The sequence below is a fragment of the Hyaena hyaena genome, unplaced genomic scaffold, assembly GCF_003009895.1.
Source record: "Hyaena hyaena isolate Hyena2069 unplaced genomic scaffold, ASM300989v1 scaffold_8, whole genome shotgun sequence".
Taxonomy (NCBI): domain Eukaryota; kingdom Metazoa; phylum Chordata; class Mammalia; order Carnivora; family Hyaenidae; genus Hyaena; species Hyaena hyaena.
This window is the reverse complement of record NW_024080640.1, coordinates 6,661,470-6,681,774: the sequence shown is the minus strand read 5'-3', so window position 1 is coordinate 6,681,774 and position 20,305 is coordinate 6,661,470. Positions and strand designations below refer to the sequence as shown.

Here is a 20,305-nt window from a genome sequence, read left to right as displayed (position 1 = left end):
GAGAGTGCTGCTATGAACATTGGGGTACATGTGCTCCTATGCCTCAGCATTTCTGTATCCCTTGGGTAAATTCCTAGCAGTGCTATTGCTGGGTCATAAGGGAGTTCTATTGTTAGTTTCCTGAGGAACCTCCACACTGTTTTCCAGAGGGGCTGTACCAGTTTACATTCCCACCAACAGTGTAGGAGGGTGCCCGTTTCTCCACATCCTCGCCAGCATCTAGAGTTCTCTGATTTGCTCATTTTAGCCACTCTGACTGGCGTGAGGTGGTATCTCAGTGTGGTTTTGATTTGTATTTCCCTGATGAGGAGGGATGCTGAGCATCGTTTCATGTGTCTGTTGGCCATCTGGATGTCCTCTTTGGAGAAGTGTCTGTTCATGTCTTCTGCCCATTTCTTCACTGGGTTGTTTGTTTTTCGGGCGTGTAGTTTGGTGAGTTCCTTATAGATTCTGGATATTAACCCTTTATCTGATATGTCATTTGCAACTATCTTTTCCCATTCCGTTGGTTGCCTATTAATTTTCTGGGTTGTTTCCTTGGCTGTGCAGAAGCTTTTAATCTTGATGAGGTCCCAACAGTTTATTTTTGCTCTTGATTCCCTTGCTTTTGGGGATGTGTCAAGTAAGAAGTTGCTGCGGTGGAGGTCAAGGAGGTTGTTTCCTGCTTTCTCCTCTAGGGTGTTGATAGTTTCCTGTCTCACGTTCAGGTCCTTGATCCATTTTGAGTTGATTTTTGTGCATGGTGTGAGAAAATGATCTAGTTTCATTCTTCTGCATGTTGCTGTCCAGTTCTCCCAACACCATCTGTTTAAAAGGCTGTCTTTTTTCCATTGGATATTCTTTCCTGCTTTGTCAAAGATCAGTTGGCTGTATACTTTTGGGTCCACTTCTGAGTTCTCAATTCTGTTCCATTGGTCCATGTATCTGTTTCTGTGCCAATACCATACTGTCTTGATGATGACAGCTTTGTAGTAGAGGCTGAAGTCTGGGATGGTGATACCTCCTGTTTTGGTTTTATTTTTCAGTATTACTTTGGCTATTCGGGGTCTTTTGTGGTTCCATACAAATTTTTGGATAGTTTGTAGAACAACAGTTTTTAACAACCGCCAGCCGTATTTTCCTCATGCGTCTCCCCGGAGAGTTGCCGTGAGGACCAAATGCGGAATGTGGCCCCTCACCCAGAACCTGCCACAAAGTTAGGGGCCATTCTTTGAAGTCCAGAACACCATGCCTCCTTCTTCCTCTTCCGGCCTTAGCATAGATCACCTCACGCTGTATTTGCTTGTAGAGTTCCTGGTAGTTTGTGAGCTCTGTGAGAACAAAAGTAGCAACTTACTTCTAGCATCTCTCACGGCCCATGGCTCTTCCTTACACTGGGCAATAAGGCCTGTTGAATGTAATCTTCAAGTTAAGGACAAATCACAGAACTCTATCTTTTTCTTTTCACTGTATCTCCACAAGGCCTTTCAACCTAATATTAAAGCTTATTAGCTTGGAATGTTATTCTGTTTCCAGGTAAGAAAGGCTAGGAGTGAAACTGAAGAACCATTCCAAATATTGACCAATGAATGTAGGGAAAACAAGGGAGATTCAATTAGGGCTCATTGCAAAGGGCCAAACACAAATGAGAGCCAAGGTAAAAAGAAAAAAAAAAAAAAAAGGCCAGTTATTCTCTCAGGCGAGCAGAGGAAAAGAGGCCGATTCTGAGCCAACAGGTTTAAACCACACACTGCAGTTCCAGAGAGGGAAGATCCTATCTTCTGCTACTCACAAAATAGCTCTTGATGGTAACAGGCCTGAGCAAGCCCCAAGCCCTCCAAGCTGGTTAGCGGGAGACGCCTCCTTCCATACGAGGCCGACCAGCCCAGACACACTGGTTTTTACACCTTGTGAGTGACAGTACAGACCTTAGTCCCCTTCGGTCCTGGGGGGGGGGAACATGAAGATTGATTTTTCCTTTACTCCAAATAATCCTCCCCGAGGCCTGGTAAAAACCTAATCATCAACTAAAAAGGCGTGTGGTGTGGCCAATTCAGCTCCTGCCGGATATGAAAGAGAAATGGGGGAAAAGCTAATGAACAGCTCCCGTCCTTGTTGCTGAAAGGCACTATTGTGGGACTCTATTAGATTTCCGTGGACTTTGTAAGCCTTTTGTATTTCTGTAAAACCCTGCATCAAAAAGCATCTTGAGGTGTTAACAAATACTTAGGCAGATATTTTACGTGAATAAGCGACACAGATGTAAGTTTCAAGAGAATTTCAGAGGCAAAAATATTATGTGGCAAAGAGATAACATTTATTCATGTGTCAACGGGATCCTCCTGGCTTTAGCATTTGCAAATCTTCCAAAGAGCCTTCGGGGATGGCTTGTTCACAGCATAAATCAGAAACGTGAGGTCCATCTACAGATGGTGAAACCGAACCACGCAGAAAGCAAGCACGCGCCCGAGGGGACATGGGCCACAAATGAAGACAGAGATGAAGGGTTACACGGAATGTCCTGCTGGGGTCTCTTGCATTGGACTCCTCCCAGGGGCTTTTTCTTCAGGACTTTCCTATACAGGCTACATCATCCATACATTTGGACCGGAGTTGAAAAATAATCATGATCTTCTTGACCTAGAGCAGATACAGCTTCGCTTTTATCTCTATATCCTGGTAAAAGGAGGGTCCCGTACATGACTCACAGGAGTCTGATTAAATGAGAACATAGGGGCGCCTGGGTGGCTCAGTCGGTTAAGTGTCTGACTTTGGCTCAGGTCATGATCTCATGGTTTGTGGGTTCGAGCCCTGTGTCGGGCTCTGGGCTAACAGCTCGGAGCCAGGACCCTGCTTCAGATTCTTTGTCTCCCTCTCTCTCTGACCCTCTCCTGCTCATGCTGTCTCTCTCTCTCTCTCTCTCTCTCAGAAATAAGTAAAACATTAAAAAAATTTTTTAATGAGAACATATACAAAGGCTTAGAGTAGTGTTTGACACATAAGCACTTAATATATATCCATTACTATTACCATCTCAACGACTACTGTTATTTATGCAAATAATGAATAATACTGAAATGAATATTCAAATAATGAATTCAAATGATGAATAAATAATAAAAATCCAGGAACCTTCTCCTCCATCCATAGCTTTAACTAGGCTTCGGAACAATTAGCCTAGCTTTATACAGTGAATGCCAAAACCGTCATGAAGTACTGTTAGCGCAGAACAAAACAGGCAGACTCCTACATGCATTGGCCACTCCGATCTGACTGCTGTGAGGACAACACACAGGCAACTCTAGAAGACAGAGTCGTCCCTGCCACCGAGCACACAGACCGTCACGGAGACTAGCTCTGTAGTCGGTGACGGCTCCCTGTGAAGCATGCTGGAAGTAACGAATACAGAGAGAGAATGAACTCACTAACACACCACCAGTGCACGATCTGCCGGTGTAAATCCTGCTGAGAATTTCTACTCAGTGAGGACAAGTGAGGCCACTTCTCCGGTCTGTAGTCGAGATAACACTTAGCCAAGTACCTCCCTTTTACTCACCCGTGTCAGGTATTCCCTGTGCAGGCTGAAGTGATGAGTGGTGCCACACACCTATTGACCAATGCCTTGTGAAGGTTAACAATACTCAGCCCTATTTCTGTCTTTCTACATTAGTGACACACGAATACTGTTCTCACATGCATTCCAGCCTCGCCATGTAATCCCTAGGATAATTAACAGCTCACATAGATGCTTCCAGAATCAGCTTTCCTAAATATCAAAAGATTCATCATCTGTTTTTTTAAATGTTTTTTACTTATTCTTGAGAGAGAGAGTAGGGAAGGGGCAGAGAGAGGAAGGTCTGAAATGGGCTCGGTGCTAACAGCAGAGAGCCCGATGTGGGGCTTGAAGTCACGAACCATGACATCATGACCGGAGCCGAAGTCAGATGTGTGGCTGAGCTACCCATGCACCCCCATAATCTATTTTTAGGCCAGTTAAGGGTATGGTACGCAGAGCGGCAATCATTTACATACTAGGCAATTCTATAATCTGAGGATATGTATTACCTCACTCAAAATCAAAGTAACTTTCTTTCTCTAAGTAAAAGGACATGAGTGTTCTCATATTAACTATGAACCCCATTTAAAAAAATATGTTTATTTCTTTTTGAGAGACAGAGAGAGGCTGGAGGAGGAGTAGAGTGAGGGAGATACAGGATCTGAAGCAGGCTCTGCATTGACAGCAGAGAGCCTGGTGCGGGGCTCGAACTCACAAACTGTGAGATCATGACCTGAGCTGAAGTCAGGTGCTTAACTGACTGAGCCACCCAGGCGCTCCTGAATCCCATTTTTCTACCGATAACAACATTTCTCTTGGATTGATCAAGTTTAGGCTCTGCAAGTAGCGACTAAATTATGACTCAACCACTTACTAAGTGAATAACCTTGGGCAAAATTACGAAGACCTTCAGCTGGAGCTGTTAACAGTTTTAGCCTCTGAGAGTCATAATAAGAACTCAGTGTCTGTAACACACGGAGAGCATTTAGAACAATGCACGGCGCCAAGTAAGTGCTCAGCAAATCTCAGTTACTGGTGGACCTCCTGGTGGGAACCCTGGGAGACTGAAACTCCGAGACTCGTCTCCTTACTCATCCAACCCCCTTGTAAGATACCGGAGAACTGTGGGCTTAGCTGTTCATGCAGCGAACGGAGAGAAAGAAAACGCTGTAGTAAGACATTTTTACATGTGTAAACTCATGACATCCTGACCCTAAAATGAGGAATCACAAAGGTAAGAGAACACTACAGAATTCTGGCCATGTTCAAAGCGGCAGAGGCAAACAGCGGAAAAAGGGACTAAAAGCGGCAGGTTTCAATTTTACCTTTTAATCTACAAAGTGAGGAGCCCGACTTTCTCCAGAGTTGTCAATTCAATAAAAGAGGAGGTGTTTCAGGCAGACACGAGGAAGTAGAGCTCGGCGGGCAAGCAAGGAATGAGGCTCCGAAGCAGCCGGGGAGGAGATGAGATAGAGTAGTGTTTCTCACGCGACGCTGAGGGAAGAATGACAGGGATCTTTCTTTTCAAGGAAAGGATGTCTGGAGTGCTTGGTTCTTCAGCAAAGTGAACTTAAGCGTTATCTTAGGAATTCAAAAGGATATTCAGCAAAGCTTGGAAATTGTGTTTCTGAGAGAGCAGGCCTGCCTTATTCAAACAGGGCTTAGAAGGTCAAATTTGTATTCTGAATCAGCTTTTACTTCACGGTCACAGATGAGCCCCCGACCACGGGGGCTCTGAGGACACAGGAAAAAAGGTGCACAGGGGTGTGCGTGCATGTGCTAGATTAATGGGAGTAGTGATCGTGAATCTGTGTATAGCCATAACATTTGGGCTGGAAATGATCGAAATTGTTATTTTCCCAACCACAGTAGTATAAATTACTTCAATATGTACAAAAAGACACTGACAAGTCAAGTCTTCTATTAAAGCTTAAAACAGCTGAGCTGGGCTTAGTTTGAAAAGATGTGGTTTTTTTTTTTTTTTTTAATGTTTATTTATTTATTCTTGGGAGAAGCAGAGAGTGAGCAGGGAAGGGGCTGAGGGAAAGGGAGACAGAATCCCAAGTGGGCTCCGCACTGTTAGCACAGAGGCTGACGTGGGGCTTGAACTCACAAGCTGTGAGATTGTGACCTGAGCCGAAACCAAGAGTTGGACGCTCAATCCACTGAGCCACCCAAGCATGTGTGTGTGTGTGTGTGTGTGTGTGTGTGTGTGTGTGTTTTAATTTACTACCACAGGAGGATTGTTATTTCATTTTCTCTTGGGAATATGTTCGCCTTGACGTTACCCTAGATTACCTCCACTGTAGAAAGTGCGAGGAGACAATACGCGTGTGCCCTTGTCTGTCGTCAGCTCGGCACCATCCCCAGCCCTTCCCTGGAAGCTCGCGAACTGTGTTTTCCAACTCGTTGCCGGTAGGGTTTTGGGTTTAGATCCTGCCAGCAAGAGGCACTCCCCGAAGCTGTGGAAGGCCCAGAGCGAGGGAAGGCACGATCCTCCCCTTGCAGCAGCGGAAAGATGCCCGGGCAGATGGCGAATAAGAGGGCTGCAGATGCTTCTAGGAGAGCTCTGCTGACAGCTGCTTCCTCGCGGCAGTTGGTGAAGCCTCCTGGCACATTTCCTGTATTTCCTCATTTCCTGCAAGCCAGCAGCGACTTTCCTTGTCTTTGCTTCCTTCCGACTGTTTTCTAAGCTTTTTGAGCAATTTTAAAAACTTCGCATTCCTTCTATTAAATTCCGTCTTGCTTGAAATACCTAAAATGGCTTCTGTCTTTCTGAGTCTAGATGAATAAACGGAACCTCCTACTCCCGAGATGCTTCTGAGCTATGGCACCTCACCTCTGAGCACATCTGGAACAGGAAGGGATGAAGAGTCACTAAGAATCCCTGGGCTCCCGTTACACAGACGCTTGTGACCTCTAAGGTGAGGACGTCGTCCGGACTGTGCTCAGCAGGCTTGCTGGCCTCCCCATCTCCATTCTCCTGGTTTTGTGTCCCCGCCACCTTAATCAGAAAAGCTCCACTCTTATTTGTTACCTCTCAGATCTGGCAGTAAAAATCTGCTGAAAGAGCTATTTGCAAACCACTGTTCTTGCAGAGGAGGATTTGATCACAAGAAAACCATTTTCCACTGCAGTCCAGCCTCAAGATACCAGCCAAAGCAGGGATAAAAGTCAAATGTTTAAATTACAGGAGCGCCTGGGTGGCACAGTAGGTTAAGCGTCCGACTTCGGCGCAGGCCATGATCTCACGGTTGTGGGTTCGAGCCCTGCGTCGGGCTCTGTGCTGACAGCCAGCTGAGAGCCTGGAGCCTGTTTCAGATTCTGTGTCTCCCTCTCTCTCTGACCCTCCCTTGCTCTCGCTCTCTCTCTCTCTCTCTCAGAAATAAATAAAACATTAAAAAAAGTTTTTTAAGGGGCGCCTGGGTGGCTTAGTCGGTTAAGTGTCCGACTTTCGCTTAGGTCATGATCTCGCGGTTCGAACCCCGCGTTGGGCTCTGTGCTGACTGCCAGCTCAGAGCCTGGAGCCTGTTTCAGTCTGTGACTCCCTCTCTCTCTGACCCTCCCCTGCTCATGCTGTCTCTCTCTCTCTCTCTCTCTCTCCTAGAAATAAATTAAAAAAAAAATTTTTTTTAAATGTTTAAATTACAGAAAACTTCTGAAGACTGAGAATGGATGGCAGGAAAGCCTATGTAAATATGGACTTGAAAACAAGTGACCAGCTTTCTCTTTGTTATCTTAGCCACATGGATCTAGTATCTTTAAAAAAAAAATGTGTTTACTGAGTCCTGAACAAATTATGAATTGCTCTCATTTTGAATAACACACGCCAAGACTCCCTTGTAAAGGAGATTCAACCTTTCTGTTGGAAAATGTTTCGCTGAACAAATGACTGGCCTAATTTTTCAGAAAAGTGTACCGTGGGCTTCTGTATTGTTTTCTAGTGAAATCCCAGGTGAAAGATGGAGATCACCACAAAGCTGGCTTCTTAGGGAGGTGACTCGATTTGGAGCTGTTTATCAACAATTATATAAAAAGCTTTAGCTTAATACGGAATTTATCTTCCAAAACAATCCCATGTTTGTCAGGGCACACTAAGTGTGTAACAACTTCTAGGCTACACAGTTTGGATCACTGGCTCTTTGACAGGTGAAAATCGCAAAATTTAGAAGGAACCACCTATTGGTCCGTAAAAGCTTTGATCTCTTTGTTTTTAGGTTCATCCATCAGAACATTCAGTTTTAAAGAGTGGGTACTCCTCAATTTCTCTGCTGGACTAAGTGGAATCTTATTTTCAGAGGAACAATAAGATGATATTGGTAAATCTTGGTTGGATTAAGACACAAGATTGGGGCGCCTGGGTGGCTCAGTCCAATTTCGGCTCAGGTCATAATCTTACAGTTTGTGAGTTCGAGCCCCGCATCAAGTTCTGTGCTGACAGCTCAGAGCCTGGAGCCTGCTTCAGATTCTGTGTCTTCCCCTCTTTCTGCCCCTCCTATGTTCATGTACTGTCTCTCTCTGTCTCTCAATAATAAATAAAAGTGTTAAAAAAAAAAAAAGGCACAAGATCTAAACAGGAAATATATTCACATTCATTTGGAATTGAAACACACACACAGAGATATGATAAAATTTGGTCCCTGCCCACTAATTTTATGGATATATGCATTGTACCTCTGTTTCCTTCACTATACATCATGTTCAGTCTCTTCCGGTGGCCCTCGGGCAGTGAGGACACTTTTTTCTTCTCGTGAAGCCATGGTGGCTCCTGCTTCTCCCCCACATTTCCTTCTAGGTGCTACCAATCATGTTGGTTCTTGGGATTATGGCAAAACTTTACTACAGTTTCTAGAATTTCTTCATATTTCACTGTTTTGAGAATAGGACTATCTGCTGTAATCCAATGTTAAGTTGTTTTTATAGGTTCTAGATTTTCTCAAGTTTAACAAATTTCCTGAAAATTATCCCAAGATAATCCGAAAGCCGCATGCCATGTGATAGTTTCCCCACGCTTGTTTCTTACTCTGCCTTCTCATTAACGTTACCTTCACCACCTCACCAATTGTGGGCCCATCCATTTCCTGTTCCTTCTGTGGCTCAACACAGCAAAATGTTATTGTCTTCAGCATCTCTAATGACCATCAAGTGATTCTGGGTATTGGCCACCCTGACATTTTACCTAAGGCTTACATTTTGTCTGCTTACTGTGTACTTGTTCTTCCTTCATTCTTCCATCCTTCCATGTGGGCCCCTCAAAGGGCTCTAAACATGCTAGGCAGTTGTGTGGAGATTAAAAGTCTACGCTGGAAGCAAACTGGGTAGGTTCCAATTCTGGCTCCACCAATGACTGCTTAATAGCTATGCGTCCTTGGGTAAGTTATTTTACCTCTGTGTGTGCCTCAGTTTCTCAGTATGAAAAAATAGAGATAATCATGGTATTTACTTCATGGGAGTATTGTGAGGATTAAATGAGAGAGAGGGTGTGTGTGTGTGTGTTTAATAATACACACTAGCATACAGCACGTAGGAATATTATTTCTTGTGGAAATTACTTAGCCTTCTATGGTGCAAATTTTATGTTGTATCATCTCCCACAAACATGAACTATATTCCCTTTTCCAGGTTCTAACCATGAGATCACAGCAATATTTTTTCTCAATGTCTGACAATTTAACTTTCTGAAAATGATACATCCAGCCATGCATGCCTGGTGGTTACTTTGCTGTGTGAACTCCAATGCGACATGGTAACATTCTCCAAAGACTAATATAACTTTTACTTTCCCACTGATTCCTCCTTTCGGTCAGAATTAAGTACAGAATATTGAGTCTCCACATTTTTTTCCCTCTTGGGAAGAAAGAGCATTCAAAAGACAACTCTAGAACTTAATTCTCATCCTATTTGAGCCTAACTAGATACAGGAAACTACCAGAAACCTCTCATCACTGCTGCCACCACGTGAGTTTCATCATTATATCAAGAAAGCATCGTTAACAGCTTATATTTCACTGAGTGGTCAGTTGTATACTTTCATAACAGTATCAACTGCTTCTATAGATCTCACAATAAACACAGAGGAATGTCTACATAGTTTGAATTTCCTGTGGTACTACAAATGGTCTATTTTGCACTTGGCCATTATTTTAGATGAAAGCACTGCATATGCAACCAAGATGTTGATAAAGTAATTGCAAAACCAGCCGTATAGTCAGTTCTCAGTGAAATTTGCACAGGATCCCTTATTTTAATTTTAGTTATTGCATCAACCTCTTTCTTCACGAAACCATTTGCAAGAAGTACCGATAGGTTGAGTTACTTTAGGGGCATTCAGATGCCGACCGCCCATTGTGGGTATTACCTCTGAATCCTTCTTGATTATTTATCTTGTAATTATATAACATGTTTATAGTTCCCATATGCTAACCCACAAACAGAATTCCCATTTCACTCTGTCTCCCAAGATGGACAAATGCAGGGAACAAAATCAATGACATTTGAATGAGTCCATTTTGCTACTTCTAGACTTATATTTAAAGTTAGATTTATGTATTAGGGATCAAATACCATGAAGAGAAATGTCTCTACAAGGAAAGAAATTTCTGGTAATCAGTCAGTTTAGTATATATCCTAAGGATAATTTTTTTTATGAGAACGTTCTAGTTCAACTAGTTTCCTTGGATAGTTTCCTTTATTTGCTTGTATTTATGTTCAAGCTGTACCACACATCTGTGATGTGCAGGTACTGTTTCATTTAAATGAGTGTCACTTCAGCATATGGCTCTATTGGCAGAGCTAATTCCTTATCCCCCAGCACAGGGCCTGGCGCAGTCACAGTCCACCAGTTGCATAGACGAGGAATCTGGAAAGGCCTCTGATGTCTGTATCCTGTCCTTCCGATGTTGAATTAGCAATGAATGTCTGCTGAATGTCTGCTAATCATTCTTCCTTAATATCTCGGAATCCATCCCCACTCCCCCACCCCCGCCTCCATCTTGGTGCATTCCTCCAGCATTCATCACCCATGTCAGCGTAGTAGGTTTCTAACTAATCTCTTCATCTCAAGAATCATTCCTCTCCAATTTATTCCCCTGTATAGTCTTGCTGAAGGAGTCCCTTCAAATCACCATGTGATCATGTTTCTCTTATGCCTAAAATCTTTCAGTAGCTTGGCATTACCTTTCAAATAACATCTTAACTGGTCCATGCCCACATCTCCAGGTTCATTGCTCGCTGCTCCCTCACGGCGAACCTTATGTTCCAGCCCCACTGAACACATGAATGACCTTGAACTCACTCTATTTTCTTTCACTTCATAGCTTTTTCTCCTTCTCTCCCCTTCCCTTTTTTGGTTTCTCCTCCATAAAATGCCCTTCTATCCTCTCTTTGACTGGTTAATTACTACCGATCCTTTAAGACCCAGATCAGCTGCTCCCTTCTCCAGAAAGCCTTCTCTGATACTTATATTCTTCTTTAAAAATGTGCTTCCTATATTTCCATTGCATGTTGTGTTTACTCCATGGTTGCTGAATCACAATATGGTGCAGTTACTTTCATGCCTGTCTTTTCCATGACCTATAAATCTCCTGCAGGAAGAAGCTGGGTCTTATTTACTCATGTCCCTGAGGCCTAGCACAGAGCCTAGGTACTGTGTTAGTTGTGAAGCTAAGTTGATCCACAAATATTTACTGAATGAGTAGTTTCTCTGATGGCCCTGTGAGATAGTGCTTCACTGATCTAGTTTATTTTCTATTGGAGAAATTCAATGGAACACATGATTTATGAATTCCTACCTGTGCCTATTACCACTGTGGCTCTCCAGCTGATTGACCATGTGTCTTTTGTCTCCTCAGTAGGGGATGCCTACTGGAGAAGGCGAGTGGAGAGGGAACCAGCTGGCCAAGCAGAAGAATAGAACAGGACAGTCAGAGGACAAAAGCAGAAAGAGAGAAAAGCCAAATTGCCTTTTCTAGTACCATTTGCAGCACTTGCTCATTCTCTGCAACTCAAAGAATCCATAACACAGAAAATTACCCCCAATTTCCCCTGATAATACAGGCTGTGGAATCTCTACACTCACCTGAGATGCTTTATTTAAACATGAAGACATGTAAACAATGCTCCCTCTGCACATCCTACCACAGTGTGCTTTCAAACGTGCTTTGAACTGAATGAGGCAAGTCTGGTATTTGAAAGTTTGCTAAAGTGTCATATCTGTTTTATTAGATAAGGAAGCAACTTCAGTGATAAGGAAGAGGAGTAAAGGGCTTTCTAATCAAGAAAACAGGAAGCCCACCCATGAATCGCCCAAACAGATTTTTAGAGAGAAACAAATAAAGCACTTCACGCGGACAGCTGGTAAAAACTGTCACATGAGAAAGTAGAAATCATCAACAGAGTGGATGGTCTACAATGAGGAGTGTTGAAGGAATGTCAAGTACAGAATGTACGAAGGAAAAACCTAGAGGAGCAGAGTAAAATGTCTTTTCAGTTTAATAAAAAGTAACGTGGCTCCCAGATCAATGTCTCAGCTCTGTCACTTGCTCAGCCTAGATCATACTTTCCATGCTTCAGTTTTTCTATATGTAAAATGGGAATAAAGATGCTAGCTTTATTATTATTATTATTATTTATGTTATACATTATCTATTTATGTAGAGAAGGGTGGGATGTGGCTGTGGGGATTAACCAAAGGGTGACTATAGTGTGAGTTACAGATGTATAGCGCTAGAGGGCTTCTGCTGTGGATGTACCAGGAGAGGGGAAGGGAAGCCAATAAAAAATGGATGGAGTAACTTCTTTGGTACCTGGACTGCTCATTTCAATGATGAGAGAAGGGATGCCCAACAAAGCTCAGAGAGGGATGTGAACTCATCTGACTACTTCCCCCATCAGCTCAGTGAACACTAATGACGTACTGCTGGTGATACAGAGCCAGCTAAACACTCTATTAGTTTTTCATTTTGTGAATTAATGTCCTTCATGGCGTGTGTACACTACCCAGTAATGAATTGAGTCCTTAGAACTGCCTGGGGTACTCCTCTCCGCCTCTGCAAGAAGGCATAAATTTCACATGGAAATCAGCACTTTTAAGGAGGCAGTAACTCCTTTAAAAGAAGTTTGTTTTCAATTCGTTTCTACACACGTTCTGCTTGAAGAAAATTAGCCTCTTCTTCCCTCCTTCCCTATAAAAATGAAAGAAAAAAGAGGCAAAACAGTCTTCCATAAGATTTGATAGATAAATAGATAGGTAGGTAGATAGATAGATCTGATTTATATAAGAGCCCAAATATAAGCTGGGAATATTTAAGAAAACCAACAGCTTTCAAGCCCTATTTGTCTTCTAGAACAATAAAGAGAAATCAACCTCTTACTAGTCAAGTTTTGCACATTAAGCTTGATGATTAGGTTTCCTCCATCCATAAGGGGTAGAACCTTATCTACCCTTGCAGACTTAGAAAGTCAGGCCTGGGCCTCTGAGACACGTAATCATGTTTCATTTCTTTGGGTTTAAAACTGCTATGTAGTTCATGAAGGACTATGCAGTTAGAGTTGAGGCTCTCTTTTCGGCTTTTAACCAGCCTCTCTGTGAGTTCTTCAACTAGAAGACATTTCTCTAAAAAGACTGTCTGGGGAAGGCCCTACGAATCTTCTGGTGGTGAGTGTGCACTCTGTGGTTGGCAATTCTGAACCAGTGAAGTGTGTATGCATACAGCAAAACTGAGTAAAGGTCTGAGAGAAAAATACAGCTGTTTCTTCTACTTAGGCGGCTTTCTTTTTTAATATAAAAAGTTCATAGGGGACTGGGTGGCTCAGTTGGTTAAGCATCCACTGTTGGATTCAGCTCAGGCCATGATCTCATGGTAGTAAGACAGAGCCCCGCGTTGCACTCTGAGCCAATAGGGGTGAGTCTACGTGAGATTCTCTCTCTCTCTCCACTCTCTCTGCCCCTCCCCCACTCACATGTGCACTGCGTGCATGCTGTCTCTCAAAATAATTAAATAAGCACTAAAAAAATGAAAAGCTCATATCAAGGAGACTGTGTACTGACATAAAGAACTAGATGAGGAGCCAGAAGGTCTCAGTTCCATGACTGGTTCTTCTGCTGATTTTTTAAAGAGGGCTTTGGATTTATTTTCTTTCTCTAAGATTTATACACTGCCTGCTTTCCTAAGAACTTGAAATTCCTTCTCATATATTACCTCATATTAGCCTTGCAGATTTTAATAAAAAAGCTATATTATGTACATAATAAAAACAACCTCCTAAAATATACATTGCTATTTTTCTTTTCTTTTTTTTTTTAAGTTTGTTTATTTTGAGAGAGCGAGAGAGCGAGCCAGTATGCAAGCACAAGTTGGGGAGGGGCAGAGAAAAAGGTAGAGAGAGAATTCCGAGCCGAGGTCAAGAGTTGGATGGTTAACTGCCTAAGCCACCCAGGCTATTGCTACTTCTAAACTAACATTCTCTTTCTTTCATGTTTATTTTTGAGAGAGAGAGCACAAGAGGGGTAGGGGCAGAGAGAGAGGGAGACACGAGACACAGAATCTGAAGCAGTTTCCAGGCTCTGAGCTGTCAGCACAGAGCCAGACGCAGGGCTTGAACTCATGAACTGTGAGAACTCATGAACCTGAGCTGAAGTTGGATACTTAACTGACTGAGCCATCCAGGTGCCCCTAAACTAACATTCTTAACATTCATCACTTTAAGTCAACTACCCTTTTGTTTTCTCCATAATCTTCACTATTTCCTAGATAACTGTGTTAAATACAAAACAGAAGCCCCTGCATTGATTTGACCGTGTCTGTATTCAGGTCCCACGTTAAGTAATGGCCCCGCTTGGCTGTGAGACCCCAAATGACCTGGACCTTGTATCTTCTGTTCACCACTGAATCGCCATGCCTATCTCAGTCCTGAGCACAGAGCAGGTTGAATGAGTGAAGTAACAGAATGAATGAAGGGACACATAACGTTTCCTGCTTGGTGTCAATTTCATTCTCTTCTTTCCTTTTCATGGGAGTTCTCTCTCTCTCTCTGATGCTTTAGTATCATGGATTCCGCTCTAATAATTTAAGTATAAAACCAGTTCCCCCAAATCCTTGACAGTAATTACCCCATAGTTTGGTGCTTTCAACATTTATTATTTGTCCCTTTTTTTCACCCCCTCGCCTTATTTGTCAGACAACACTCCTGAGGTCTGGAATTTCTTGGCCCCCTGGACTCTCTAGTTTGAAAAGAACTCTTTTCAACTAGGTTCTTAGTTCCTAAGAGCTCAAAATTCCTGTGTTCTACTGTGGAATGTATGTTGTGGTTTACTGTATCACAATGGTACTCAAGTAGGCTGATGGTTTTCTTGTTGATCAATTAGCATTTATGAAACACTCACAGTATACTCTTAAAATGTCCTCTAAAGCTAAATGGCATTCAGGGAGTTGGATTTTTTTTTTTTTTAAATGCCTGAGCTCTTCGACGTTCTGAGCTCTTTAAATATGGAAGTTGGGCCCCCACCAGAAATGGGAGCTCCATGCCAACTTTTCTGTGATAGCTGATCTAGAGGAGGGAGATGAGGTACAAATGCAGAGAGCCACGGGCTTCTGGGCTCCTTCCCTTGGGAGCTGTCTCCTTGTTTTTATAATGCCTGCTACCCTAGCATCTCAGAGCCATCCCTACATGGACAGCATGTGAAAACATATTGAAATCCTTCTCAGATCACAATACATCTGTTCTAAGAGGCTGGATGAGAGATGCCAGGGGAACATTAACTCAGAATTTCCTAACTCAAGTGCAATTAAAATCTCAGCCACAGTGAAGAATTAATGTAGCCCTTTGCATTTTAAATACATATTTTAATTAAATGACACCCATCTGTAGAATATGAGACTGCATTTTTATCGAGGATTTCAAATGATATAATCTGTTCCTATGAAGCATAAATGGCTTGGTTCATGTTTCCAGAAACCTCAGAAGAATTATATAGATCTGGCATAAGCACTTGTGGTGACACTCAATTTTGCTTAAATTTAAATCTGTTTAACTTGCATGATAAGTGTTGTTTGTGTGATAAGATTTAGATTGTGTATAAAAGTGACAGAAAATAAGAGCATAGCCCTTTAAGCATCTTGGTCTTGGATTATTTCTCCAGAGTCTGTCCTAGGGAACGCCAGGGTCAAGGGCAGAGAGTCTCTGCCCTGGCTAGAGCTGTGTAGCCTCGGTGATAAGTTTTTAACTCATTTCACCTCCTCTAAGGTGAAAGATATGCTAATGGGTTAACAACTGAAAAACAGACCAGCTGGCTACCTGGGAGCACAGTTCTATGTGACAGAAACGATTTGGGGATTTGGGGTCGGTGTAAACTTTCTCGGGAAACCAAACTGCCTTAACAAGTAGATAGCCAATGCATTCCTTTCTCTCCACCGCTGTTATTTAGTATCTCTGCCCCATGTGACTTTCCACTTGTATTTCTACATGAAGTACGTTTTTCAAGACAAGCCCTGGAGAAGGGTAGGATGGAACCTGGGTTTTGGACCCACGTGAGGCACCAAACTGATGTGTGACCTTGGGAGAGCTACACATTTGGCTTTCGGTTTTCTGGTCTATGAACCGCCTTAGAATTGGGCTGGTGTTCAATCAATGCCAGCTATTTATTGCAGGTCAGACTCAGCTCTGGGACTCACACTGTCCTGGGTTCTACTCCTGGCCTTGCCACTTAGTACTTATATGATTTTACAGAAGTTCCTTCATCTTTTGAATCTGACTTTTGTTATCAAAAAATTGAGATAATGCTTTTGTATTAGTTTCCTACTACCGCTTTGACAAATTACTACGGATGTTGTAGTTTAAAACAACACAAGTTTATTATCTTAATAGTTCTGGAGATTAGAAGTCTGATGCGGATCTCATTGGGCTAAGATTGAGATGTTAGAGGCTCCAGATGTTAGCGGATCTAGATGTTAGATGTTAGATTGAGATGTCAGTTCATTTCCTGGTCTGTGCTAGCTTCTAGAAGCTATCCACATTCTGTGGCTTGTGGCCCCTTCCTCCATCTTTAAAGCCAGCAAAGGTGGGCCGGGTCCTCACAGAGCATCGCCTGACCTCTCATCTGTCTCCCCTTCCAAGTAAACATTTTTTCAAGCTTATTTCCTTACTTTGAGAGAGAACAAGCACAAGTGGAGGAGGAGCAGAGACGAGAGACGGAATCCCAAGCAGCCTCCATACCGTCAGCGCACAGGCCAACGCGGGGCTTGAACTCATGAACCGTGAGATCATGACCTGAGCTGAGATCAAGAGTCTGACACCTAACTGTCTGAGCCCCCCAGGCGCCGTTCCCCTTCCACTTTTAAGGACCCCTGTAGTGGCACTGGGCCAACCTGGATCACCCAGAATCACGTCTCTACCACAAACTAAGCTGAGTAGCAATGTTAATTCCTCTTTGCTGAACAGTTTTGCAGGTTCTGGGGATTAAGATGTCAACGCCTTCTGGGGGCTACATTCTGCCCACCACTTACCCTCACAGCATTCTAACAACTGGGGAGAATATTCTAAAACCAGTGTGGTGTCGTGTGCCTAGTTAAGTCCTCAATAAATGGCATACTGGAGCTGACTAGTGACTAAGGTCCTGTCAATCTTGGAAGCTCTGTGAGTCTTATAGTCCTACAGTGAAATGTTTTGCTAATAGCTTTATGTTTTGATGATAAAGAAGTAGGTTCCAAGTTCTGATCATATATCCATAAACATCTGTCTGTTAATGGCCAGAATATTGTAACAGCACAGAATCTTTCTAGTTAATCTGTTGGTAGAGATTTGAGGAAAGTTAAATCTTCTCGTGTGATCATTATACTCCTAGGGAGATGTGTCTCAAAAACTCTGATAGCTTGTGGCAACAGCCTAATAGTGAATTGCTTATATTTTTAATAATGGAGGGATAATGTTATATCTCCAATATTAAACATACTTGGATTATTTTACCAAGTTTTCTGTGTATTATGCATGTATATCTAATATAAAGGCTTAAAAATGTCATTACATCTGAACAGCTGAGAAACAGAATCCAGTTCTATCTATTTTGTGTTAGGCGTTCTGTTGGTTGCAGCTATCTGGAAGTCTTTATGAAATCGGAAGACATCTCGATTAAGACAGTGTGTCCGTAAGCAAGGCAGAATACAGAGAGGCCACCTGAGATCTTATTAAATATTAGATAGAAGAGCTCTTATTATCTCACCCAAACACAAGCAAATAAATTATTCTAGTGTGATCTGGGTTTGGTGGTTAGTACGAAGAATGAGGGCAGACAATAGTTACTCTTGCCATCAATTTCATAGGAGAAACTGTATATAAAAGTCCAGATTCTACCTAACATTGGAGGGTCCATTTTTCTCTAGTTCCTGGATCTCAGGAAGATGGACTGGATCTTTATGGAAAACAAGCTCTTAGTTGACTGGGTCTACCTAACATTTTCATGCAGTAGTGTAATTATTCATTACAACTGATCATAAACTTAAAAGTAAAGACCCAGGGAGGATTTCAGCTACATAATCACTTTTCAGTTCACTTTTTAATTTTAATCAAAGCTAATGATGTCCATAAAGAGTCATTTTTATAAGCTTTTTCACCAGGGGCACCACTTTTAACTCTCTTAGTTGATTTCCACAGTTCTTAACCCTCTATAGTTAATGAACTTGCCCATTTCTCTACTCTTTGACTTTCAGTTCTTGGTGTTTATTGCCCTCCCACTAGGCATGATGAGGACTTAGCGCCCTCCACTGATGCACACTCTTCCCATTGCTTTCTCACTACAAGTGCCTCTTCACTTTGGTGAGAGCGCTATTGGTGTTTACGTTACTCTAAGTGCCACTGACATCTAAGGCCATGTGGTATTCCCCAGTCTCTCCCCGCCCTGGCACCACAGGTTTGTTTCCTCTGATGCTAATAATGGCCTTATTATTTATTTGCTTAGTTTTTATGTACTTGGGGATCATTCAACCTCAAACACTTCCCTGACTGAAGACTTCTTCTCTCCATGAGTTCAAACACACTGGGGATTCTCTCAGCGTCAGCTTCCTGCACAGACTTGGGACTCTGTCATCTCTGAGCCAGTTATTCCCTACGCCTGGTGCATTGATGACCTTTTGGGATCTCCTGTCACTACCATTTTGGGGGTCTTTCCCTGTGTTATGATCTCCATTTCTTCTTACCACGCCTTCCTATTTTTATGTCAATTCTTTCAGTTTGGTAGATTCCAAAGAAGCCTGCATGGAAAATATGGTTTTTGAGATCTAAGATATACCTGAAACGTTTTTGTCTTTCCTTCAAACTGAACTGACAGTTTGGTTAGGTATATGATTCTGAGTTGGAAATCATTTTTTTCTTAGAATCTAAAAGGTATTATTTTTCTACTGTCTTCCAGCTTCCAGTGTTACTTCTAAGGAGTCAATGCTTTTTGGCTTCATGGTTTTTTTCTATTACCAATTCTCCTCCTCCCTTCTTGTTTTTCCTGGACAGTGTAGGGTTTTCTCTTCATCCTGAGGGTTCTGCACTTTTGTAATGACTGCTTTGGTAGGAATAATCTAGCTCTGTTTTCATCCCTTATGCTGGGTGCTCTGGTCTCTTCCAATTTGAAAATCGATGTATTTTTTTGCTTTGGGAGGTTTTCTTCATTTTCCTCTGATGTTTCTCTTTCCTTTATTTCTCTCTTTTCTCTTTGGCCCCATTTTTCAGTTACTGGACATGCTGGATTGCTCCTCAGATCCTTTTTATTTTTGTTTGCCTACTTTCTATTTGTCTTTATGATCTCTTTTTTTTTTTTTTTTTTGACATTTCTTCAACTCTATCTTCTAACTTTTCTTCTGGTTTGAGATTTTAATTTTCGCTTATTTTTATTTTCTGTTCTTTGAATGTTCCTTTCATATACGATACTATTCTTATCATGGATGCAGTAGCTTCTCTTCCTTCTTCTTCTCGAGATATTAAGTACAAGGGGTATTTTTAAAGTGCTTTTTTTTTTTTTTTCTGGGTTAGTCCTTGTTTCCTCTGAGTCATGTTTCTGTTTATTTTGGTCTCTGTGTTTCATATTATCTGGCTTCTTCAAATGTCTACTGTCCCTGGCTGTGTGATCACACTGAAGTGGGGCTGACTCCAGTCTGTGTCTGTGGAGACGGAGCCTGTAGACTGTGGTCATCATGGCAGGTGGTCTGCTCTGCTTGGTCTCCTTTACTGGGGAGCCACAGATGTCAGTGTCTTTGGGTTTTGTTTTTGTTTTTCTTCTCTTGGACTGTTCAGATTCTTCAAAGACTTTTCAGTGTCTTATCTGAAGCCATAGACCTGGCTGCCAGCCAATCGGGGAAGGAAGGCAGGTCTCAACTGTCATTTATGTGAACTCTGATTTAGCTGCCCTAATTTCAGTATGGTTGCCCCACACTCAACTGTGACTTCTGTCTGCAGTCCAAGGAATCTCTGTTTTACCATTTAAAAAAAAATGTTTATTTTTGAGAAAGACAGAGAGACAGAGTATGAGCGGGCAAGGGGCAGAGAGAGAGAGGGAGACATAGAATCTGAAGCAGGCTCCAGGCTCCAGGCTCTGAGCTGTCAGCACAGAGCCAGGCGTGGGGCTCAAACTCAGGAAGTACGAGATCATGACCTGAGGCAAAGTCAGACGCCTAACCCACTGAGCCACCCAGGTGCCCCTGTTTTACCATTTTTAGAGAACAAAACTCCAGCGTTCTGTTATGATTTCATAGGAGCAAAGCGACTGCTATGGGAAGTATGGGAGAAAATCTG

The 20,305-nt window shown here is 42.4% G+C and overlaps 1 protein-coding gene across 1 annotated transcript in view; it reads right to left on the bottom strand.

Moving 5' to 3' along the window:
- Positions 1–20,305, bottom strand: part of EXOC4 (exocyst complex component 4) — a 752,259-nt gene that overhangs the window by 81,706 nt on the left and 650,248 nt on the right. The gene's annotated exons all lie outside the window — the stretch shown is intronic.